Source organism: Oryctolagus cuniculus, chromosome 11, assembly GCF_051225735.1.
Source record: "Oryctolagus cuniculus isolate XC-2025 breed Fujian yellow rabbit chromosome 11, ASM5122573v1, whole genome shotgun sequence".
NCBI lineage: Eukaryota > Metazoa > Chordata > Mammalia > Lagomorpha > Leporidae > Oryctolagus > Oryctolagus cuniculus.
Genome location: NC_142877.1, coordinates 31,293,179 through 31,319,935, shown reverse-complemented (window position 1 = coordinate 31,319,935; position 26,757 = coordinate 31,293,179). Strand labels below are relative to the sequence as shown.

The 26,757-nt window shown below is 39.4% G+C and overlaps 1 long non-coding RNA gene across 3 annotated transcripts in view; it reads right to left on the bottom strand.

Moving 5' to 3' along the window:
• The window catches only part of LOC138844330 (uncharacterized), a 271,898-nt gene that overhangs the window by 110,446 nt on the left and 134,695 nt on the right, over positions 1–26,757 (bottom strand). For all 3 annotated transcript variants that reach the window (XR_016215905.1, XR_016215906.1, XR_016215904.1), the window contains one exon: positions 19,237–19,315. This is a non-coding gene — a long non-coding RNA (uncharacterized LOC138844330). The remainder of the gene's footprint in view (positions 1–19,236; positions 19,316–26,757) is intronic.

Genomic DNA, 26,757 nt, shown 5'->3' with positions numbered 1-26,757 from the left:
CTATTATTTAAATCCATTGTCTGTGAATTTTCTAAAGTACCCTTTTATCCTTCTATATTTTATAATCATTTTTAAAACTAAATAAATTTAAATTTATGCAAGTAAGAATAGTGCCAGAAGTTCTATTGGGTCTTCTCCTAGATACACCATCTTCAATATTTTGCTATATTTGTGTGATAATCCTTTTGATACATATACACACATGCTTATACAAATGAATATATATGCACATGTAGTACATTTTTCTCTAGCCAATAAGTTGCAAATATCATGTATCTTTACTTATAAATTATTATGCACTTTCTAAAAATAGGGATATAGTCTTATATAATTAGAGTATAATTATCAAAATTAGGACATTTAAGATTTAACCTGCAGTTAATATTCATACCATCAATTGGCCCAAACGTGTTGATAGCTAACCCATTGCCCTGCACCCCAAAGTCCAGGATCACTTAAGGTATTTTAGTTGTCACGACATTTTAACCCTCTTTAAGAGGTTAAATGGGAAGGGTTCCTCAAAATTTCTTCATCTATATGGTATTAATACATGGATGAACAGAGAATTGTTTTTGAAGACTTATTTATTTGGGGACTGGCATTGTGGCATAGCAGGTAAAGCCAACACCTATAATTTGGTCATCCCATATGAGCACCTGTTCAAGTCCTGGGTGCTTTACTTGCATTCCAACTCCTTGCTAATGAGCCTGGGAAGGCAGTGGAGGATGGTCCAAGTGATTGGGCCCCTGCATCCACCTGAGAGACCCAGAAAAAGCTCTTGGCTCCTGGCTTTGGACCCAACCAGTCCTGGCCATTGTGACCATTTGGAGAGTGAATCAGAGGATGGAAGCTCTCTTGCTCTCACCCTCTCATGCACACATGCTCTCTCTCTAACTCTGCCTTACAAATAGATAAATAAAATTCTTTTTTAAAATTGTTATTATGACCCAATGAAGTGAGGTAGGACTATTCTTATTCTCATCTTACAATGAGGAAATGAAAGCAGTGGACTTGAGTAATGTGTTCAAATTAAAGCAGCTTGTAAGATCAGTATCTTGAACTACAGCAATCTTCTACCAGAATTTGTACTCTTAAACCACGATAATGCACTGCCTTGGCACAAGTGCACAAATTCTTTCTTCCCCAATTCTAAGATGCTATTAATAGTGAACATAAACTACTACTTGCAATAGAAAACAGGTGGCCTGGTATTTTTAAACTAATAATACCTAATTAAATTATTGCTAATGTTTCCCTAAAAGGGAAGAATCATATAGAGATAACCCAGAAAATCCATTTGGGAGGAAAAATAAAGACTAATGAAGCCACGGTAGGGAGATAGAAGTAAATATGTCCTATAGATTCAGGAAAGAAATGCCTCCATAAGGCGCAGGGTACCTGTCTTGATCCTTGAAGAAAAATCTGAGTTTCTATGCCAGTGTCTGGGAAAGAGATAACACCAACTGGGCAGCTCATCTGCAGACACAGAAATGTACTAGGGAGTAGGAACATGGAACCTATGCCAATCAGTGGAGTGAGGTTTGGGACAGGAGGCAAGAACATTTGTGAGAGCCCAAAGATGCTCCTCAATCTTGTCAGGCACAAGTGACAGGTGGGAGCAGTTGAAATTTCTAATAATTTTATTGACAGAAGCACAGGGAGACTTGAGACTCTCAGCCATAGGGGACAGGGAGATCAGGAAAACTTTTGTCACTGCCTTTCTCCAAGCAATGTAAATGCTGTTACAACCAACTCAGATGAGTTATATTCCTTTAGCACAAGTGGCTCAAAATATTGAAGGTCACAGGTTTGCAAACTGTGCTCAGTTGTCCTACCAGGCATTACATGTTAGAAGAACCAAGTTTCCATCCCCCTTCCAACCACACCAGCTCAGCTTCTGATTGATTCTGGGCTCCTTTGAAAACTTATTTGAAGAAAAGGGGGTTAAATAGGACTTTAAAAAATACTGTTGAGCAACGAAAATATCACCAAGATGATTTGAATTAGTGTCTATTCAATTAAAGGTAAAACACAAAACACAAGGAAGAATTTGAGAACATTCTCTGCTCTAGTTATTGGTGACTCCACCCAAGGTTAAAGATGACAGATAAATGGAAAATGCCCTCTGGGCCTCCACCATATGTAGCAAACTCTCCAATTGTAAGGTTTGTAAATGTATGGTGCAAAAGATACAACACTGTTCAACAAGGCAGTTATACCTTCCCCGGCAGTCCCCAGCCCCAGTGCAATTGAGAAGAGCCAAGTGACTGGATCTCATTACTGTATCTGCAGACAACAAGAAGTATGGCACTTCTGAATCAAAGCAAATGGGTGGAGTTCTCTGCAAACCCTCTTAATATGTTCCTGCCACCATTGAGGCCTTGGACTGTCATGATGGAAGCAACCTGGGCCATTCAATCACGACATGGAGGAAGTGCCTTGGAGCAAACAATAATCTTGTTCCAGTAAGGCACTGATTTGTAGAGAACCAGTCCAACCTAACCTAATTCAGTGAAAAAGTATATTGATTAGAAGCTGAGAAGGAGTTTATTAAAATTACCATATATATGTGCCTAAAACAGTGGTTCTCAACCAGAGGGTTTATCTACACCTCCTCACCACCTCCCCATGTCCTGGGGACATTCGGCAATGTCTGAAAACATTTTTGGTCATCATTGTCAGGGGAGGAATGTCCTACTGCCATCCAGTGGGCCAAGAACACTGACAAATACCCTACAACACACATGACAGCATCCACAATAAAGAATGAACTGGCCTAAAATGTTAGTAGTGCTGATGTTGAAAATCCCTGAGCTAAAAAAGGGGACTAGCGTCTTCACTTTTGCTGGGAAATACTTACTTTCCGCACAGATATCCACCAAAAAAAAAAAAGATACACTTATGCCTACTATGTTTTCAAGGTTAACCAAAATCCATACATTTCATAGAATTTTTAAACTTATTGTGATGTAACAAATTTCTACAAGCATAAAAAATTTACCACACTGTCTTTTTGTCCCTATTTATAAAATAATCAAACATCAGTCATCAAAGTTGATCTGTATTGTATACTTAGCAATTCTTCACTCCTTCCTTTTCATGGATTCAGAAATTCATGTTCAAAAGCAATTTCTTAACCTAATTCCCTCATGTTTCTGTAGTTCAGAAAGGTTAGGTGATCTTGTAGTGATCATTATTTGCAAGTGCCTATACCAGAACTAGGCTTCTCAATTCTCTCCTCGCCATTTTTTTCCACTACATCACTCTATTCTCCTTCATTAAAAAATGAAGGTAGAGGTAGAGGTCTGACAAAAATAAACAGCTGTGTGAGCCATAGGTAGGGCTGGAACAGTGGCAGTGCATCATGTTTGAAGAGGATGCATAGTTTCCAGGTGAGAGTGTTTGGTTTCGACGGGAAGGGCAGTGTAGGAAAGGCAGACAGCCTTCACAGTGAGCTCACCAACACAGCATGTCCCCATTCAACCAGTGCCCCACAAGCCATGTGGCCACAACTGTCTGCACCATCTTTCCTCCCAGGTAAGCTGAACAGATGTACAAGATAGAACTGAACCACGGTTTGGCAAGAGCCATTAGAAAATTCACAAAGTAACTAGATTAGACAATTAGAACATCTACTTTCAACCACATTAATTATGTGGCTTTTGTCAAGCCAGCATGGGCCTAAATTTTCTCACATTGAAGTGAGCAGCATGAATTAAGTCATCATAATAATCACATAATAACGTTTTTGAGTGGTTTCCATATTCCAGGAACAGTGTCATGCACATTTCATTACACACTCAAGATCAACCAGGGCAGCATTACTTTCTTTACAGATAAGGAAACAGGAACTCAGAGAGGCAAAGCAACATGACCAACACTCTAAATAAGAACCAGTATTTGAATCAAGATCCACCTGATTACAAACCTAGTTTCCTTAATGTCTATACCCTGCTGCTCCCCATACTATTTCTACAACCTTAAATCTTTAGACTCCCTATTCAAAGTGATTTAGTTTCTGTATGTGATCTGTGGGATTTCAATCAATTGGAAGCATAATCCTGGGTCCTTCTCTGAGATTAACCATCTCAGACATTTTTATTACTCATTCAAAACCCTAAAGGGAAAATGGATTGTTATTAAACCTCACTGGGTTTGGTTCTCACACTAAAAAACAAAATGCAAATAAAATTTAGAAGTCTGAAGCCCACAATATTCAAAGTTAAATCAGAGTTTGACAGAATATCAAAGTGAGCTGGAAATATACATAGCAAATGAATTACTGGAAGTAAGAGTTCTATCAGGCTGGCGCTGCGGCTTATTTGGCTAATCTTCCGCCTGTGGCACCAGCACCCCCAGGGTTCTACACCTGGCTGGGGCGCTGAATTCTGTCCCGGTTGCTCCTCTTCCAGTCCAGCTCTCTGCTGTGGCCTGGGAAGGCAGTGAAGGATGGCCCAAGTGCTTGGGCCCTGCACCCGCATGGGAGACCAGGAGGAAGCACCTGGCTCCTGGCTTCAGATCAGCGCAGTGCACTGGCCGTAGCGGCCATTTGGGGGGTGAACCAGTGGAAAAGGAAGACCTTTCTCTCTGTCTCTCTCTCTCACTGTCCACTCTGCCTGTCAAAAAAAAAAAAAAAAAAAAAAAAAAGGATATCCTAAACTCAGATTCCTTTACCCTCATCCTCCATTTATTTGGGGATTCTTCTGTGGTAAGGAGAGGAAGAGGAGGTAGTTTGAGTTACCTTTCTGTTAGTCACCTTTTATTCCTTCTCAGGGATTCTCAAACTCTCTCATTTCATTGACCCTGGCTGACATCCAATTCCCTGTATGCTGTGTCAATCTAAACACTAATCTACTTAATCAGTTCCCTCAAAATGTCACCAAAATAAGGTGGGGATATATTCAACAGAATTGTATTAACTTGAAAGGAAAATGGTGGGAGGAAACACAAAGCAGATAACAGAAACAATATTAACACTGAGTACCAGTGTTCTTAAAAATACATATGCCGGGGCCAGTGCTGTGGCACAGTGTGTTGACGTCCTGGCCTGGGGCGCCAGCGTCCCATGGGGGTTCCGGTTCAGGACCCGGCTGCTCCACTTCTGATCCAGCTCTCTGCTGTGGCCTGGGAGGACAGTGGAGGATGGCCCAGGACCTTGAGCCTCTGTACCCATGTGGGAGACCTGGAGGAGGCTCCTGGCTACTGGCTTCAGATCAGCGCAGCTCCGGCCATTGTGACCAGTTGGGGAGTGAGCCATTGGATGGAAGACCTCTCTCTCTCTCTCTCTCTCTCTCTCTCTCTCTCTCTGCCTCTCCTCTCTCTGTGTAACTCTGGATTTCAAATAAATAAATAAATCTTTAAAAAAAAACACATATGCCAGGCCGGCACTGAGGCTCAATAGGCTAATCCTCCGCCTGCGGTGCTGGCACCCCGGGTTCTAGTCCTGGTTGCGGGCACCGGGTTCTGTCCCGGTTGCCCCTCTTCCAGGCCAGCTCTCTGCTGTGGCCTGGGAGTACAGTGGAGGATGGTCCAAGTGCTTGTTCCCTGCACCCCATAGGAGACCAGGAGAAGCAACTGGCTCCTGGCTTAGGATCAGCGCGGTGCACCGGCCACAGCGTGCCGGCCGCAGCAGCCATTGGAGGGTGAACGAACGGCAAAGGAAGACCTTTCTCTCTGTCTCTCTCTCTCACTGTCCACTCTGTCAAAAAAAAAAAAAAAATTCCAATCTCATGACCTGGAATTGGCCACTATTTGTCCTCGGGGTCCCAGTCCTCTCATTTCAGAAACCCTGGCTCTTCCTCTTCAAGCTGCCTATAGAAAGAAAGTACTAAAATTTATTTTATCATAAGTTACAATTTTGATCTTTTGTTTCTATCTTTCCCATCTGGAGCATACCTAAGATGGTGAACTTTGATTGGAAGTTTCAAGGTTGCAAAACAGTTCACCCAACCAGGTTGACACACCCCAAAGAATCACCTTCCTTGGGAAAAGTTGGGCTTTGTGACTCAAGAAGATCTGCAGTTAGAGTGACAGATGTTACAACAAAGCCTTTCAGAGATAAGGGTGACAGAGGGGCTAAGAGCAAAACCAGGCAGCCCCACTCTGCTGGGGAAATTTCAGTGCACCCTTGGTGCTCAGATGCCATAAAGCATCTCCTAGCATTCAAGTCTTGTGAGAAGAATTCAAGTTCAGGGAGTAAAAGAAATCCAATAATGAAGACTTACAATGTATACACCAAACATTCATTGGGTCCTCTTTCCTCATTTAGTAGAGAGTATACATGTTTGGTAGTTACTTTCTGAACTCAAAAAACAATTGGAAGTGGATGGGAGGCAAAGTCACATAAATAATTAGGTACAATAAAACAATCCACTTGAGTAACTTTATTTTGAATGGGGCGAGTTCAAAGGTATACACATACATAGGAATACACAAACAGAATCTTCCCCAGTCAGGAAATCTTAGAATTTTTTCAGGAAGGAACTGTTTGGACAGGAAAAATATCATGTGCACCATGCCCTTTCATCTATTCTATGTTACATGACTGCCAAACTGTCATTTCATACTCTTAGGAATGATGGGGAAGAATAGAAACTAGATTCCTAATGAGAATCAAACCCTTTGGAGGAATGGAAAAGAGACCCCAAGAAGCTGTGGACTTCCTTGTAGGGATGCTCTTTGCAACTCTCATCCTCATTTACTCTCCCTTTCCCAGGCAGCTTCTGACACACAGGCTCACTGATAAGCAGAGGGGAAGCCAGCCAATTTTCTTTGTATCCAGATCAGTGGCTGTGAGCCACTCATCATTTACAGCCATTCTCTTGAGACCTGAGGGCTGACCTCATGCTTGTAATCTGCTGGGAGGTTCCTAACCTCATCCTGCTCTCATTCTGGCATGGTTTCCCCATGATAACTAGCAGAGCTTGAGATAAGGGAATAGATCTTGGGTTTCACTGTGAAACACAGGACACTGAAACCCAACATTAGTAGGCTATCACTAGTGAAGTTTGATAGAAGATAGACCTTTTCTGATCTATCTTCTCTCTCCCATTCTCAAACTTTATAACATCTCTCATTTGGTTGGATGTCACAACCACACACTGGTACAGACAGTCTGTACAGTCCAGTTACGGATCACTTAAAGAAGATGTTTTGAGAACCAAGAGTGAGGATGATCCACCCCAACTTTTTGTTCTGGATCAAAGGAAACCCAACGGCTAGTGTGTGTAAAGAGTCTGAATGGTGGCATGGGGCTTGGATTCTCAGTGTGTCTATGCTGTTTCTTCACTGTAGAGCTGTGACCTGTTGTTTAACTTCTCTAAACTTGACAATTGCTCTTGAAATTTTAAAAAAAAATAAGAATAGAAAACATGAACAGGACTGATCCTGTCTATAAGTGTAGAATAAGATAAAACATTTAATTGAATCACTTTATTTCAAATAATGTGAACTCAAAGGATGACACATACATAACTGATACACAAATAGAATATGTGCAAGTTAGGAAATTTTACAATTTTTCATGTTGGAACTATTTAGAATGGATAAATAAATGTCCCATACCCTTTCATCTATACTACACCTTGTGACTGCCAAACTGTTTCTTTTCATCTTCTGAGAAGCAATAGAGCAAAAAAAGAAACTAGATTTCTTCAAAGATTTCATGAGATGTGTGTTATTAAAAAACTGTGCATAGATTTCAAAAATTTCTTTCACCAAAATAAACCTATCTTTTAATTCCATTTTTCCACGAACTTTTGAAGCCTCCTCATATAATAGAACCATCTACATATGTTAAAAAAAAAAAAACTACCTTTATAGCAAAGTCCATTGGTTATCGTGGGCAGTGTTCAGAAGCACCATGATGCTCTGAGACCTAAACTAGAATAAACAACTATGGTATTCCAGAAAATTCTTCTAAATCCTCAATGCCCTCAGCCATGGGTAAGTGGAAAGACCGCTGGACACCTATATGAAATGCAATGGTTTGGTGATTCTCTCTGACCCTACTCACACAGTGAGTCATTCAACTATGATTCATTTGTACTCGGGAACTTGGCAAAGAATGGCAGGACAATGAAGGATGTTTCTTTTTCCCTCTTTGCCCCAGGATTCTGAATCATCAGGTGTCTTTCCATCCCATTTGTCTCCTGGGAATGATTGTGCTCTCTGACGTATGAAGCCCTGTTGTTTGGGGCATATTAATAAAATTAGCCTTTCAGGGACCAATGACTGGACACATCTGTAAAGTTCAGGATGAGCTACGTTATGCTGCAGTAACAAAAACAAAGAAAGTTCAGTGGCCTAAAACATCAAAGGTTTGATTTACTGCATGACCATCATGGGGCAGTTGGGGCTGAGTTCAATATTGACCTCACACTGAGAACTGGGCTGACAAAAGAGCCTTTATTTGGGATATTTCTGGTCATCATGGCAAAGAGAAAGAGATCGAATGGTGATCTTTTTACTCTCTTAGAGCTTTCTTCTGTGTGTAACTTGCAATCACTTCTCACATCCTTAGCTAAAATAAATCACATGACTATAGCTGACATGAAGACCTGGAAGGAATGGGAAACATTTTTGAATAACACTAAGGATAACGATAGAAATGATTTTTTTATTACAGCATTTCAAAGAATTTTGTTTCAGGAGCTCTGTTTTTGTGATGATAAATGCGTTTTGATCATGCCCTTTTAGGTACATCCTACCTAGTGGAAAAGACTCAAGAAATCTTCCATATCCTTGCATAAATCCTCTGTTGCCCTCTGTGACATGAAAATCAGGTCTCCTGACAAAGAAGAAACAAAGGTTTGCTTTCTGAGTTCCTAAAAAAAATGGGTATATCTGGAAGCAGGTTGGGGAAAATAAAGCTGCCGAAGTTGCTTTGATAGAAAAAGAGGGAGATAACTAACCTTGAGCAACATGTTCTATTGTCTGAAAATCCTCGAGGCACACATGCAAAAATAGCAGTTTCAGCAATTCACATTATACCAATGTTGGACCTCAGGACGTGCCACACAAAATATGGTTGCAGGAGACTAGAAGATGCCACCCCAAAATACATCTCTTTAGCACGATTATTTTAAGCTGGGTATTCTGAAAAACTAGAAGACACAGGAGTAGCTCTGAAATGGTGTCCTCTTACAAAAGAAATTTACATCTACAGGGACATTTTCATAACTGAAAGTGTCTGTATCAAGAAGAGAAGTAAAGTTTATCACCTTCCATACTTTTATACACATAACAAGAGAATTTTCATTCAGAACATCCCCCCTCCCACCAACCCTCTGATAATTTGTCTCCCTGATCCCCCAGAAGCCCCAAACCTCCGTTCCTCTCTGCAGGTCACTGTGCTATCATATCAGCTTCAATCCTCGGGTTCTGTTTTGAGTCTCACAGATCTGAGACCCCTGTGCATAGGTGGGTATGCATAAAATTAAAACAATTTTTCTCTTGTTAATCTGTTTTAGGTCAATTTAATTTGTAGCTCAACCAAAGGATCTAAGAAGACTTAAGGGAAAATATTTTTCCCTCTCCTGCACCAGACACCAACTGGATCTACTTTTATTATTTTTCAGTGTTTTCATTTGGGGTTTTATTTACTGAACCTTAAATATAACTGGAATCTGGTGGGAAGGGATGTAACAAATAATTGAATTAGAAAAATTAATTGGTTATGATTCTGAATCCAGCTAAATTAAAGGGTAGATTCTGTGCAAATAAAGGAGAAAATTATGATGAAAGCAATTTTTAAGGGAATTTTCAAAATGGAGCTGGAAGATCATTAGGGAAGCAGGATTTCTGCATGATCCGAGCAGCTGTCAATAAATGTGAAATTTGGTTACCTCCATCCTTTGAATTCAGGCATCTAGAACAGATGATTACATTGTTTTTTAAACTTTTATTCTATTATATATAAATTTCGAAAGTGTAACTTTTGGATTATAGTGACCCCCTCCATAATCTTCCTCCCACCTGCAAACCATCCCATCTCCTACTCCCTCTCCCACCCCATTCTTCATTAAGATTCATTTTTAATTATCTTTATATACAGAAGATCAACTTAGTATATACTAAGTAAAGATTTCAATAGTTTGTACCCACACAGACACACCAAGTATAAAGTACTGTTTGAATACTAGTTTTATTGTTAATTTGCATAATACAACACATTAAGGACAGAGATCCTACATGGGGAATAAGTGCACAGTGACTCCTGTTGTTGATTTAACAATTGACACTCTTATTTATGACGTCAGTACAGATGATTACATTGTGTCTAGAGACTCCAGAGGCATATCAAGATGATATCAGACTCTAGTTTTATGGACATTTTTACAAAGCATATACATTCTTTATCTACTATATACATGGTCCCTGTCACACATCCCATGTTCTCAACTCCATCAGAATGTTCCCAACAAAAGAATCTTTACTGTTTCATACTAAAACAACACTGCTTGCTCATACAAGCCTCCACCTTTCCCGCTTTCTGTGAAACACTGTTTTGGAGCTATCTAAATCTGTACTTCCTAAATTGTGATTTTAAAACCCCAAATAAAGTCCTTCTTACTTTTGCAGTTTATGATTTGGATTGATTGACAATACACACACACACACACACACACACACACACACACGTGTGAAAAGGCAACGAAGAAAATAAAGCAGTCGTACCAGGACTGTATGAGAGTTCCAGGTGATTCATGTCATTGACAACAGTTGATACTGTCATTCTTCTACATTTTAGTCATTTGAACTTCTTTGGAATTTTCTGGCATTTCACTGGTAGGTTAAAAGAGTCATTAATCTTTTACTGAATGGACTAAAGAGAAATAGAGAAAATCCCTGAGGGTTACTTAAAAGGGGGGGAGGGGCGTAACATTTTGAATCTGATATTTTCAAAGCTGCCTTTAGATTTGACAACAGAGCAGGGAAACTTTTCCTGAAACTTGTGCTGCAGCTTTTCCTAATCCAGAAAGGGGTGCAGAAGAGTGAGATGTGTGCAATCCTCCCAACTGCTTTGGATAGAATCCAGTGACATGATTCCTACCATCATCATGAAAACATAGAATATTGATTAAAATAAATTCTAATGTTCACCTACTTATTTCCATTTTAAAAGACTCAAAATTTACAGAACTTGGACAATGAGAAGAGAGAATTTCCTTACAAAGTAAATTTCAAAGATCTCCAAAGTTCTTCTTTTCTTAATTTTGAGTAACAAGGTTAGCATGAAAAGAAGCCACATTTATGTAAGTTTAATGTAGACAAAGGTTATCTATCTTCATTTTAAAACAAATGCTAAGTTGTCATTCCTGTGAATTCAGGCCTTTAAGAAATTGTTTAGGTGTTATTATTATCCACATTAGACTGGAATGACATTTAAGCATGTCCAAAAGCCAAGCCTACCTCATCTAGCTGAGAATGCTCCAAAATAACCTGATCAACTCACCTAGAAAATAAATTATTCAGGAAGAGTTTGTATCTATCATGGGGCTAATAGATAAGCAAGTATTTCCATTTAAAAAAAAAAAGTAAAGTAATGCAAATGTAGTCCCAGACATAAACATGGCTTGGTTACAGATACACTGCTGCCTCACTAAAAACAAGAAATAGAAAACATCAACTGAGAAATCTATATATGAAATAAAGTTAATTACATTTATGAAGTTAGAGGTATGTAATATTTTTAAAACTTTAACATGAGTGAGCTACTGCTTAATAAAAAATTTAAAGGATTTTTTATTATAGTTAATAAAGTTTTAAATATTATAGAAATATAACTGATAAACAAACATTGGAATCTGGGTCAAATTTATATTTCATGTCCCACATCCATTTTTGCCCTAGTTAAGTTCTAAAATATTTTTTACTTTGCATTTCTAGTGTTATTGTACTAACTAATAGTTGGTGGACCAAATGCTCCATTATTTCAGGTCACAGAGAAGTAAGCTAATACACAAATAGTTAAGTCAACCAAAGATGAAAGGAGTAATATTGATGGGCATGGAAGGCAGAGTGAAGAAGAGAACAATGGATCCTTGAGAGAATCAGGTGCCTCTGCCCATATCCAAGAACACCTCACAGAGGGCAGAAAAAGGCCAAGTGGTTCTTCAAACACTCTTTAAAGTGCCACTTGCTAGGTTGACCCATTAATCCAAAGGGCAAGGCACTGTGGACCATTATCTGCTGAGATGCCCTCCTCAATGAGCTGTGTGTCAGGAAATATCATCAGGCAGTTTCTAAACTAGTCCATAATCACTATTCTCTTGAACTTTGAGGCCCAACCAATCTACATCAATGAACAATGTTAAGCATCACCATAAGACACTGAACAAACAACAATGCCTTTTGAGACATTCTAGTGCATCTTGGTTCCATGAGTTAGCGGCCTCCAAGAATGGAAATACATGAACAAAGTACAGTGGTGAAATGTTTTGGTTTGGGACCTGATGGCTTCCCAAAGGATATTTTAATATTTGAAAAAAAATAGGATGCAAGGAGTCATACTGTAGAGATGATCTGCTCATGGAATAGGAATATAGGATAGAGCAACAAACAAAGGTGAAAAAGAAGAAATGGCATGAAGTGGGTTCTGAAGTCAGCAGGATGAGAGTCAAGCTATTAGCAATTGGCAAATAGAGTCCAACTTTTCTTTAAAATACTGTGAAAGCTGGGAAAATGAAAACAGATATTCTTGGTAAGAATCAAGAGAGCTATAGGAGCAATAAAACATGTGCCTTCTTAATGACTGACCTAGAAATTCATTGTGTACATCATGGAGAAGGAAAGAGGTAGAAGGAAGCCAGGTCTGACCCAAATCCTCTCTGAATTGAAAAAGTAGGTGTTAGAAAGGGTTTACCTTGTGTGTGTTTATGTGACCCCAAATAAGACCAGTTGGGAACAGTCACCTTTTGGAGTGGGAGTTTCAGGTATAGGCTTATGAGGCTCTAGTTTGGGTAACATGCATTTTAACAGCAACACGACTTAAGTAAATATGTGGTACTATTGGATCTTATTAATCTTTAAAATATATTTGAGTTTCTGTTTTAGTCACTTACTGAAAGGTTTACCTTTTAACTCCACTGGTTTTTTTAAACACCATTTCAGTAAATGAGAGTAATAATAGAGCCAACTTCATGGAATTTTTCTGAGGTTATGTGATAGTACGTTAAAGGCTTAACAGATGCAGTAAATTACAGTTCCCATTTTCCCACCTCTCTCTGCATTCACACTTTTTCTCATCTAACTTGCCAATTTTCACAAAAGACAGAGTTTATTTCCCTGTGTCATTAATATCAGGCATAGTCATGTTATCTCTTTGACAAATTGGATATGGGCAGAACTTTCCAGCATATGCCTTCAGAAGAATACACTATATTTACTTCCAACCTCTGTCTTAAGAATATGTCCTGCTTGTGTCAGCCTCTTTAGTCTGCTTTCCAGAATGAATGCATTTACAGCACACTGTAGCCAAAACTGCACAACATTCAGTTTGTGAATAAATGCTTCTTGCTGTAATCCACTGAGTTTGGGGTTGTTTTGTTATGCAGCAATAGTTGACTGATACTACATAGTCTTGGAGTAGGGTCTAGGAATGTGTGTTCCCAAAGTTACACACAATAACAGAACCTGTAAATCACTGTAATATCCATGCTATTTTAAAACCATGCCACTGTATAATGAACTACCTGAAGCTTACCATTGAAAGATACTTATCCACAGATGGTTGACTTTGGGGGAAAAGTATCCTTTCTTTGAAAGTATTATTGAATTTCCTTCCCTATATTTTGGCTCAAAGAGTACTCTACCCTCACTTTCTTAAAAAAATTCTTCTAAGTAGATTTACTTTCTACTGTCCTACCTAGGAATTCTGTCAACAAGCCTTGACTACTACACATTGATCTTCCTTTCTCTTGCATACGTGTGGCTCTGGTCATCAACTCTGTACAGCTAAGCCTAGTTTCATAGCAATTTCATGATTTTCTTTCCTCCTCCAAACTAGATTTGTAGATTCTCAAAGCAGAACTTCTTTCATTCCTGTATTTCCCACAGTCTCAAAGAGAGAGTCATTCAAGGCTTTCTCAAGTCCATAGTCTTTGCTCTGAATTTTCACTTACAAAAGAAGACTCATTCTTTGAGACAATGAACATGAATTTGCATCTCAGAACAACAGGACAGCACTTTTCCCTTTCCTTTTTTTATAGGTGTTCTAATTGAGACAGGGTCTGTGAGTTCTGTAGAAGCATAATTGCTCCAAGTTGGAAGGCTTCTGTTTAAAACTCTCACTTATCCCAGATAAATCTACCTTGACCTCATTTTCCAGACCTTGAAAGCTGTAGAACAGAACTATCCTTAGTACTGTTTCAACTTGCAGTTTCAGGAAGTGTGATGTCTCCTACTTGGACCAAAGCTTACAATTCATGGAAATAATTAATTAGGAATATTCACAGCTGATTCTGATCCATAAACAATTGTATCTTTATTTCTTGTTATCTTTTTTAATCAAAATAACTGATATTTATGAAAAATGGCATTCATCACACCATCATCTAATTTTTGCTAACCATGATTTTTGAGACTTTGGGAGGTAAACAGCATCATAGAGTGGTGCTTTCCACTAGTTTAATATTGTGTTTAATCTAAATGTTTTAAATTTACCATTTCTTATGTCTAGGTTAAATTTACACAAATGACTTTTTAAAAGAATATTAACTATTAAGCAGTATCTCCTCAAGATAAACTTACCTGCCTAACATACAACTCCACACATCTGAAACTCTTGCACCTCTCCAACAAAAATTATTATTTATATACACAAAAGACCTATATAGGAATTCTCATTGAAGCTCCAAGATGCAAGCTATCCAATGCTTATCAACTGTAAAATGGACCAATTACACTGTATTCACACAATGAAATATTATAAAGTCATTAAAAGAATGTAACAACAAGGATGAATCTCATAGACATGATTTTGAATGAAAGAAGTCAGACCCAAAGAAATTCTGTATCATTCCAGTTTAATGAAGTTCAAGAAGGGGGGGGGGGGGTGGCACCATGGCTCACTTGGTTAATCATCCACCTGCGGCGCCAGCATCCCGTATGGGCACCAGGTTCTAGTCCTGGCTGCTCCTCTTCCAGTCCAGCTCTCTGTTGTGGCCTGGGAAGGCAGTAGAGGATGGCCCAAGTGCTTGGGCCCCTGCACCTGCATGGGAGACCAGGAGGAGGCACCTGGCTCCTGGCTTTGGATCGGCGCAGCGCCAGCTGTAGCGGCTATTTGGGGAGTGAACCAACTGAAGGAAGACCTTTCTCTCTGTCTCTCTCTCTCTCACTGTCTATAACTCTACCTGTCAAATAATAATTTAAAAAAAGAATAGGGAATAGAAGACAGAAAAGATGTTTCTTGAGGAAGGGTGTATTAATAGGGAAAGGGCAGAGGACAACCAAATGGCTCACATCTTAATGTGGATTGTGGTTACACTAGTCCATGTACTGTAAAAATTCATCAACTTGTAGACTACAAAGTACATGGTGTATGATAAATCTCAATTTTATGAAAAAAAGATAAAAAGAAAATCTCCATGGAATTAGGTGGGGAAAAGACAATTCAAAAATACCAGTACTCATAGTTTCTCATGCTTAATTTTTCAAGCCTTTACGTTTCAGTATATCATGGTATCAAGACAAAGAGATGTAGCTAGTTGATGAAGGGTTAAGCCTCATCATGAGACCTGGAGTCAGGTAAAGATTTCAGTTACTTGTATAGCTGGTAGAGGAGTGCACAAAGACACATATCAACAAGGCCCAGCCACATTGCTGCACTGACTGGCTAGCCATCCATCAGTGGTTATGCTTCATGCCAACATGTCTGCAGATTGACAAGATAGTGTTAATGCCTCAGCAAGGGAAACAGAGACAAAGGCAGGTGCTGATGCTGTCTTAACAATGAGGGCCTATACTCTCCCTTGCACCTGAGAACACCGGTGAACTTTGTCATTGTTCAGCACCAGAAACCATGCAGTTTCTCTCATCCTTAGCCCTTCGTCATGTGACCAAATTACTCCTTAGGAGGTGACCCTGCCCTGTGTCCCTTGACAACGGAACACTCCAAACCCATAAATTCTGTCATCAAGATTGACCAGAGGCCACCATGCCCCAACCCCCCTCCTTTAGCATGAGGTGTTTGCTCTTATTGTTCATTTGAAAAAATATATTTTAAAATGTAAAGGAAGGACAGATAGCAATCTGAAGTATAGTAACATGCAGTACAAAAGACTCATTTGTGGAGAGCAAAGATTAACAGCACTAGTAGCTCCAGGGGTTTGGGGAAAGCCTATCTGATTCAGAGAATCAACAGGGAAAAGTTGAGCACAGACAAATTGCTTGCTCCAAAGGGTCTACTATGTGGGAAAGACTGGAAATAATTGTGTTCTGGGAGCCTGTTTTACATTCTGTGGTATTGTGCCAACAGGTTCAGGGAAGCCTTATCTGAAGAAGAATGTGATAAACTCAGCTGTCTCTTTCACCCAGAGACTGAACATTGACTTCTGGTTCAGAACCGTAGACAGTGAAGCATCAATTGAGTGGGCACTTTTAGTGACTTCATCAAACTGATGAAGTCATTCATTCATCTAAATGGGAAGGAAAAACAATCTCCAGAGACAATACAACTTCATCTACAACTCAAGTCCTAGAGTTTTATATGAAATTGTTTTCCAAAAGGTGACCTTAAGGCATCATAAGGTCCTCACTGAAACTTTCTAGATTAATGCTCTGAAGAAATGTTTGAGAAGGTTAAAACAAGAAGAATATGTTGGTTAATGTTCAGTTTAAATTTAATATTCATATTCACCCAGCCTCTGTAAAAGAAGGGTGATTATTTCTTACTCTTCTTTTACTGTTGTGTTTCAAATAAATACTAAATGAGTACAATTTCATGGAGAAGAAATAAAACATGAGATAAGACTACATCCAATTGTACTGTTCAGACTCAGCAGGAAGGTGTGGGGACAGCAGGAAAGCCTCCCAAATTATATCATTTCATTGTATTTTTCCACATAGACTATTTTCACAGATAATCAAGACTTTCCATCCCAATATATTTCACAATTCCTTCTAATTAATGCAGAGAGAAATGTCTTATCTTTGCTGATCCCACTTAGAGTTACCATTTGGCCTCTACAAAAGTAATTTTCAAACAATGGTGTGAGCTAGAAGAACTGGAAGTACTTTTTGAACAGATAGACCCAATATTTTCAATCAGCATGTCTAGGGTGGGTGTTAGAAATCGCATTTCCATGCAACATTTCAGGTAATTCTGGTGGAGGAGGTCCACAGACTGTACTTGGAGACTCCATAACTCTACCACTAGTGTACTAGTGTTGAACAGTTAAGCCTCAGTATAAATGCCATTGATGTTAACAGTTCAAAAATTAACAAGGAAGTTTGAAAAATGCAGGACACATAAGCCTTGCCCCATTGCTTCTAACACTATGCTGAAGGACTGCACAAGACACAGAAAGGAACCTGCTCACTTTCTCATCAATTAAAATCTTGTAAGTCAACCCATCCTGTATGTTGACTGGAGTCAGTGCCAATTTTGCCCCATTATCCACTTTGGAAACTCTCTGAAAACATGCAAGTTGTTTAACTGCATAGGGAGAGTGAAAAGTCTTCAGAATTATCAAGAAAAGTTGAAAACCTGATTTTTTTTCCAGTGCCTTTGCTCCAGGCTCACGTTTAACCTGAGAAGCAAATGTTCTTATTTAGAACATTCCATTTTCCCAGCAAAGCACGGGTTACCACCATTCCCCTTTTCTCTGTACCAAAGAAAGCAGAAAGCCCATGCTCTCAAGATAAGAATGTGAAACTAGGGCCCAAGGAAGAATCCCATATCAACAGGAGCCTTACCAAGGCTATAAATTAAACTGTACTGAGCCTAATGAAGTTTTATTTATTTATATTTTCCTCCAGTTCTCCTGCCTGTCATGTGAAAGTTGTTCCGCCAGCCTTCCCTAGTGAAAGGACTTCAGAAACAGGAGCTGCGTTCAGGAGAGGAAGAGTGAAGTGTTGATACACTGACCCACAGGGCACAAAAGCCCACTGACAGATGGGATGAAAAAAGGAAAGTGCCAAGAGGATTAAGCACAAAAGGATTTTATAAGCAGTAAAGGCAATAATGAGTCCCTCTGGAAAGAGGCCATGGTGTATTAATAGGTGTCATTTGATCTGTTCCAAGGCACAAACTATGTGAGGGGTAAACAAAATGCCCAGGGAGCATTTGGGTGAGTGGCAGGGAGAAGATCACTTTATGAACAGACGAGCACCCGCACTGCCAACACATTTCCTGGGCCTCTGGACGCTGGACTTTGAAAGTCTAAGAAAGTTATACTGATTTCAACATATGCTCTTATCCTTGGGATCTGGAAGGCAATTATAAAGTCATCTTTCATGAACAGGCTTTCCCACAAACATTACTCTGCTGCTATTATGCCTGTCAGTTGGGCCAACTTCTGGCTCAAAAATAGCCCATTTGTCCATTTCCTCTACTCCCTGCTATTGTAAAAGAGGCAGAATTAGAAGGCATTGCTGGACTCCAGTCGGACTGCACTGAAATTGTGGCATTGGCTTGTTGGGAACAAGAGAAGGCTACAGGCCCCAGGGGACAGGAGAGGACAGTAGATTGCTGAAGAGGAAATGCCCACTTTGGGATTCTCTGATGTGAGTTACACACATTATTGCTACACAAATGCTTCCAGAGATCTTTTGGACTCACAGTACCACTCTGCCCTGTTTGGTCAGGCCTCATTCTCGCTTCTCTTATACTCTGTTTAAATAGAGTGATGAAAAATAAACAAAATGGGAATTTGCACCATAGCCCTCAGAAAAGCACAATAGCCATTGACAAGGGCCCAAGGAGCACATAGGCTGTTATGAGCACACCATGTGCCTTCACAGATGACTTACTCAATGGCCTCTGAATCACTCCCATAAAGAAAGCTCAAACATACCTTTCTTCTTTTAGACTAGAGCCCAGCCCAAAAATGCACACAGGTAACAAAACATAGACAGACAACTGCCTTCCCGAGAGACAGCCCCATCTCAACAGCAATTTCATGGGGCTTCACTTCCTTAATGGAATTTTTCACAAGATCCATGTTCCCTCTTCTAATTTAGGTACTGGGGGGAAGGGGTCAATAAATAAATCCCTCACTTTTGGAACATGCTCACCATGCATCATGGAAGACAGCGGATCACAATCAAGGCAGCAGGATGATGAACCAATAATGGATCCAGGATAGAAAGCCCCCTGCAGAGGTAAACAGCACCATGAAAAAACATGTCACTGTAGCTATCTAGCATCCCCAGATGAATGAACTTTGTTGATAGGTTGAAGGTAGGTACATAAATTCTGTCTCAGTCAGAGAATTGTATCAGTTTCTTCTGACATAATTTGGTATGTACATGTCTTCAATCACCATAAACATTTGTATATAAATACACTTGTGAGATGCAGAACTTTGTGAGCACATGAAATATATTTTGGTTATACAAAATGTAATAGACATTTGTCTGCATTTGTCAGGAACGTGAAAAACCACCTCTTTGGGAAGATGGAAATATACTTCAGATGCACATCAACAATCCCACATGGTTCAACCCTATGTGTATACATGGTGATCATGAAGTTTCATCTCCAAGCTCACCTTCTAAAGGCTAGTTTAGATGGGACTCAGCCAACCGCATTTCTATGTTGCCACCTGCTCTCTGCCAGGCTGGGCCTGGAAGGGGCTTTAGACAGAGACTGCACACTAGGAAGAGAGAAAGTACTACCTCTTTCCATCAGCTTGTTGTGGCTATTCAGATGAGCCAGCCTCCTTTCTTCACCTACCAGTAGCTTTGACTCCACCTTCCAATCCTGTGGTTTCATGCATTTATTTTTATACCATGTCCCAAGAGTTAGTCTTGCTGTATCCCCTCTGATGCAGTTCTGCTGGGTCACTTATCCAAGCTTCTGATTACTCCAGGTCCCTCTGTTTATTCCTTTAGCATAAACTGTAGTAGCTACCTATAATATCTGTTATTCTGTAATAAATTAGATTCTTCTGTCTATATTCTAGCAAATATGTTTTCTATTAAAATAATTGGCACTGTATATAATATAATCTCCCCAACAGAATACGCATTGTTTTTTCACTTGCTTTATTTTGACCTCAACATTATGTTTTTAAATTTATCCCTATTTCAATGCTGTATACTATTTAATTTTATGAGCATATGAGTATGCGTATATCCATTAAGAAAAAGTAACTGGCACAGTTTCTGCTTTCCTGACTATGGATCTTGACTGAAACAGAATGTGTAAGTATGTAAAACATCTATTTTATGTACGTTTGTTTTTATTCACATGGAAAGAGACATAGAGACAGATAAATAAGAAACTGTAAAATCGCAATGATGTCACATATATTTTAATATATTCAAGCAATGTTGGCTGCCAGAACTACTTATTTCCTGAAGCTCAACCTCCTTCAATCCCACTGAAAATTTAGCCATGTGGCAAAAAACCTGCAAAACCAGAAAGACTTCAGTGATCAATGGTGAAAATTTGTAAATCCATTTTTGGTCTGTTAAACCATTGCAAAAGCGAAATTCATGACTGATTTGTTCTCATTTTTAGGTGTATTTTTTTTATAAACTCTTCCCCATTGGTGTATTTTTTTATAAACTGCCCCATTTGACACAAATGGCTTTCTAGCATGCTCACCCTAGCTAACAGGGCTGTGACCTTCAATATTCTGTCCACTTGCCTTTCTTAGTCACGTGCTCTTCTGGGTTATTGACTCTTCCCTCAAGTCATATGGGGAAAGAGATGGACTATAACAGGCTTCCCCAAGCCAACTCTCTTCGTGACCATCACCCAGGACCTCAAATTTCCACAATACAGGAAGACCATTGGTGTGGTCAAACATTTTGTTCCTAATTTTAGCACAGAACCCATTCGGAAAGAAAGAGAGTGCTTTGATAGAACCGGGAAAAGCACCTGGCTTCCATCCAGCAGCTATTCTGACCTCTGATCACTTTAACAAATTATTTCATAATACACCATAACACACTGGATTGAAGGGCACTTTTCTAATCAAAGCATTTGCATTTGCCATTTCCTCTTAAGGAAGTCCATACGTGTACAATAAATGTGGTGATTTATATCATATATGCATTAGCATGTCCAACCAATTTTCCTTCAAAGTCTAAGGCCGAGGTAATACTGTCCAGTGCACAAGAACACACATTCTCTACACCTTCCCAAACATGCAAACCAATTTAAAAGTATTAAATAAGCCTAAGGATGCTTTTAATGCACATAAAACTATCCAATACCAAAATAATCTATTAATATAGGAGATCATCATCAGTATACAATTATGTGCGCAAGTTGGTATCCCAGCATCCTCAACCAACGAAGTAATATGACCAACATATCAGAGGCACATCCCAGATTAGATTCTAAGACCTTTAAGAACTTCCTAATTGCAGCCAATGTTTCCAGCCCACCCTTCAAGGCCACTGAAATCTCCATTCTTCTCAAACATGCAACACTACAGGTAAGTGTCTGTCTCTTATGGTATAATAAGGGATAAGACTTGGAAGTTAAATACCCTTTCAGTTTCTTTGCCCTGTAGTAGGACAATTTTGAGGGTTTCTAGCAGAAGTGAGCCTGACAAGTCCAGCATTATAACCCACTCCTAAACACATCTTCTATAGGTTTTCCATTCTTATTCTCCCACCCCCACACCTTCTTTCCTGGCATTACCTATAAAATAAATATTCAGATGGCAAACACTTGTCTCCAGATGTACTTTTGGGAAGCACAAACCAAGAGAGCCACTCAGCCTCTGAGGGTCACAGCTGCCTCCAGCACTGCACTGCCCTGTGTCAATGGTCAGTCTCCCTCTGGCTAGCATTCAGCAAAATCCTGCAGGCCACATCCTTCTCCTCCTACAGGAGAAGACAGCTTCAAGACTTGTGCACAGTCCTTCTTCTTTTGTGCAAAGACGATACATTTTCTAAGTGTGTTCTTTGCCTAAAGGAATGGGAGCTGGTGACCTGTGCAAGAACATTTTCTTCCCTGCTCTACTAAGAATCAAATCTAAGAACTACAGTCCCAACCCAGGGATAATGCTCCTGTGATGGATGGAAACTTGATACCATCTCTCTCATAAAAAGAACAAAGTAACAAAGTACCTAGCTAAACACACATACACACACACACACACACACACACACACAGAGATAACTGCAGGGATTAGTCAGGCTCTGACATACCTTCTTTATCTCCAAACTGTGGGATAAAATACTACTACTAGAATTCAGGTAGTGTCAGTACGTTTACTATACTGTGTAACAAGGTTCTTGACTGCTATAAAACAAGTGACAGTGGATCCTCATAATCTCAATCTGATAGCTTCTGTCTCTTGCTGGTATTCAGACATATTCCTTAGAAGAGTTATGGGCTTAGTATCATTTTTTTGTCACCTCCAAATATATCAATGAGTAATCTAGGTCCTTCTATTTCCTTGGCAGGTGACAGTTAATGTCTGCTTCCAACAAGGCCAATCTAAAACTCTATCTTGTAGGAATATTCTTATCTATGTGACCTGGCTGGTGCTGGGCTCTTAAGAAGGTGAATTTGACAATGTGTTGCCCGGTTGTGATAAATAAAGCCAGGTCAATGAGATATGCTTTGGAGATGATGTTCTCAACCCTGAACACATAAAAGAATATACCAGTTGCTCCAGTTTCACTCAGCACCAGAGAATCTCTGGGTATGGGGCTGATCCTATAATTTTTGAGATTTTTTTTTTTGGTGGTTTTCTATTTTTTTTTATTTATTTTTATTTTTTATTTTTTTTTCACTTTTATTTAATGCATATAAATTTCCAAAGTACGACTTATGGATTACAATGGCTTCCCCCCCATACCGTCCCTCCCACCCACAACCCTCCCCTTTCCCACTCCCTCTCCCCTTCCATTCACATCAAGATTCATTTTCGATTATCTTAATATACAGAAGATCAGCTTAGTATACCTTAAGTAAGGATTTCAACAGTTTGCTCCCACACAGAAACATAAAGTGAAAAATAATAGATGATTTTTTTAAATGATGATGAAATCAGAGCAGACCTATTGTCATGTTTAATCCCAGTGAGAGTCAAGTTGGGAATTGATAATTTCTTTTTTTTTTTTACAGAGGATCAGTTTAGTATGCATTAAGTAAGGATTTCAACAGTTTGCACCCCCATAGAAACACAAAGTGAAATATATTGTTTTGAGATTTTGAAAGTGCTTTGCAAAACTTTTCACATATCCTAATTTCCAAGTAATGTGGAGAACTGTATGAAGGGGTTCACTTAACTGCACTACAATCCTGAATTCCCAGAAACAACTCTCATGCCTTTAGATAAATTTTACATACAGATAAAGAATCTGACGGGTAGAAGCAAAGTGGAATTAACACATACTCTACACACATTAGAGGAAAGGAAAGAAAACCCTACACAACCTTGTTAAAAAATAAACAGAAAAAATGAAAAAGAAATCACTGATGTACAAAGATGGCATGATACAGAAATGTCAAAAAACTTAATAAAACATACTATTAGGGGTCATTTTCAGAAGAGTAACCATTTAAGGGAAAAGAAGAGAGGAGGAGGGGGAGCAAAAAGTAAAATAGGCATGAAAATATAACTGGATTTGGTTTATGAGAAAGAAAAGATTGAGTTGGAATCTTAAAAATCTCTTCTACAGTTAAGAAATAATTGAAATTTTGAAAAACCTTCTGAAATAGAAATAATAATAGGCATAATATTGTAGTGTACATAGAAACATTAAAACTGCAACAAACAATATCACATCATACTATGAGGCACCATGAATCACAGTGTGACAGTTCAATATTTGGGAGTCCTGGAATACTTATGAGATGATAGCAATGGAATTATGAATATCTGTTGAAGATGTCTTCAAGCACACTTATTTAATTCTAGTATCTTTATACTGATTTCTCACATTAATCAATTACAAAGCTAACCACTGGGCACTTCATCTAGGCTAAACTGATGACCCTCTGCCTCTGCTTCCCTGAAATTTCCTCAACAGTAGCCTTGGAAATTGCCTCAAAGTTGAGCCCTTTCACTGCTGCCCAGGCCAGTTCTGGCCACTTTTTGAGTGCCACAGGCTCTAGTTCTGCAGTCAATATAATCAGCCTACTGTTTGGTTTTCACTAGTTTTCCAAACCTTTGCCACTGTTTCACTTCATAGTACTGGGATACAGATCTCAGCTTCAGCTCTCTGTCCAGAGAGGCTGAAGCCACCTTCACAGCCAGTCCCACAGCAGCTTCCACATGACCTGATGCCAGATCTTTCTGAGGATAGGCTTTCTTCTATATCCTACTCCCAGTTATGAAGCAAGCTTCAATTCTCTGCCCCAACTCTACCCATGTCCCCCTTGGCCATTTGTTCCAACTGCTGCCCTTCTATCAAGTAAGCTGCATATCAACGTTGCCCTGGTTGCCTCATCACTGTCCATTTATCTGCAATATTGAGATCCATCATGTTCAGAAGCAGTCTCTCAATGCTGATTTTGAAAACACACCTGGCACCAAAATAAATAGATTCCTATAAGGGACATCAAGAGGCCAGTGCTGTGGCATAGCAATCAAACCACCATCTGCAATGCCAGCATCCCATATGGGACTGGTTCATGTCCCAGCTGCTCTTCTTCTAGCTCCCTGCTAACGTGCCTGGGAAAGGAGTGGAGGATGGCCCAAGTTCTTGGACCCCTGCACCCATGCAGGAGACCCAGAAGAAGCTCCTGGCTCCTGGCTTCAGCTTAACCCCACCCTAGCCATTGGGGTTGTTTGGGGAGTGAGCCAGTGAATGGAAGAATTCTCTCTGTATCTCTCCCTGTGTGTGTGTGTGTGTGTGTGTGTGTGTGTGTGTAAGTAACTCTACCTTTCAAATAAATAAATCTTTAAAAAAGAGAGATAGCAGTAACAAAACAAACAACCTAATAAAATGATGGGCCAAGGACCTTAACAGGCATTTTTCAAAAGAGCAAATCCAAATGGCCAACAGAAACATGAAAAAATGCTCAGGATCTCTAGTCATCAGGGGAATGCAAATCAAAACCACAATGAGGTTTCACCTCAATCCAATCAGAGTGGCCCTCATACAGAAATCAACAAACAACAAATGCTGGAGAGGAAGTGGGGAAGAGGGCACCCTAACTCACTGTTGGTGGCAATGTAAACTGGTAAAGCCACTGTGGAAAACAGTATGGAGATACCTCAAAAATCTGAATATAGACCTGCCGTATGACCCAGCCATCCCACTGCTGGGAATTTACCCAAGAGAAATGAAATCAGTAAACGAAAGAACTATCTGTGCCTCCATGTTTATTGCAGCTCAATCCACAATAGCTAAGGCACGGAAGCAACCTAAATGTCCATCAACCAAAGAGTGGATAAAGAAATTATGGGATATGTACACAATGGAATACTACTTAGCAGTAAAAAAGGATGAAATCCGGTCCTTTGCAACAAAATGGAGCAAGCTGGAAAACCTCATACTTAGCGAAAAAACCCAGCCCCAAAGAGACAAACATCATACGTTCTCCTTGATTTGGGAGAATTAATAGCACACCTAAAATGAAAGCTATAGAATGAAATTGTCACTTTTAGAATCAATGTCTTGAAGAATCCTTGACCTGATTATCGAGGGACAGTTTACCATTGTTACTTTTTACTGTGTATATTCTTTGTTTTGTTTTTCTGTTTTTTTCTCTGTTTTCTTTCTTTCTCTCTCATTTCTCTACTTCATACTATATGCTGAATTCTCTATGTAACACAAAGTTAATTATATGTATTTCAAGGCAATTGGAAAAAGATCCCAGTTAAAAATAAGAGAGGGAATAAGAGATGGAGGAGGTAGTCTAAAACTGTAAAACAGTCTAGTTCTGCATACAGTCATACAGACTTACTTCTAAGGGTACAGCCTAAGAACTAGTCATGGGGCTCCAAACCCATAAGAATAGGTGGTATAAACACCATCTTCACTGTTAAAATGATCATATTAAATGTTAAAGGCAATAGATAAATTGATCTAAATTTAAAAGGTATGATATAAATTACATCAAGTATCCAGTAAAAATAATAGAATTTAAAAGGAAGGAAGGACCAACATGGGAAGCAGTCCAAACAACAGACTCCTAGAATGACATTTGCAGTAAATAACACTCTGATCTCAGAGTCAACCCTTAAGGCTTCCTGATCAGGCTGAAAGGCCCGCAAGAGCATTTCAGGCATATAAAACCAAGACTCTGTGACAAAAAAAAAAAAAATCCTACACGGAAGATCTCTGTGAGACCTCAGAGGAAAAAAAGGGTCATTAAAGAAGGAGACACTCTTCTCTGAAGGGAGAGGAAAACATCTACTTTGCTCATGGCTGTGTCCAAGTACCAATGGAGTCTATGGTCACAAAAGGCTTCCATAGCCTTGGAAGCCTGTGGCAAGAGCCTCAGATGATCACTGATGTCATAAAAAAGAGAGTGTTAATTGTTAAAGGAACAACAGTAGTCATTGTGCACTTGCTCCCATGTAGGACCTCTGTCCCTGTTGAATTGTAATATGAGAATCAACTGCAAATTCTCTCCCCAAAATGTTCTCTATATGTTGTGTGTGCGCATGGGTG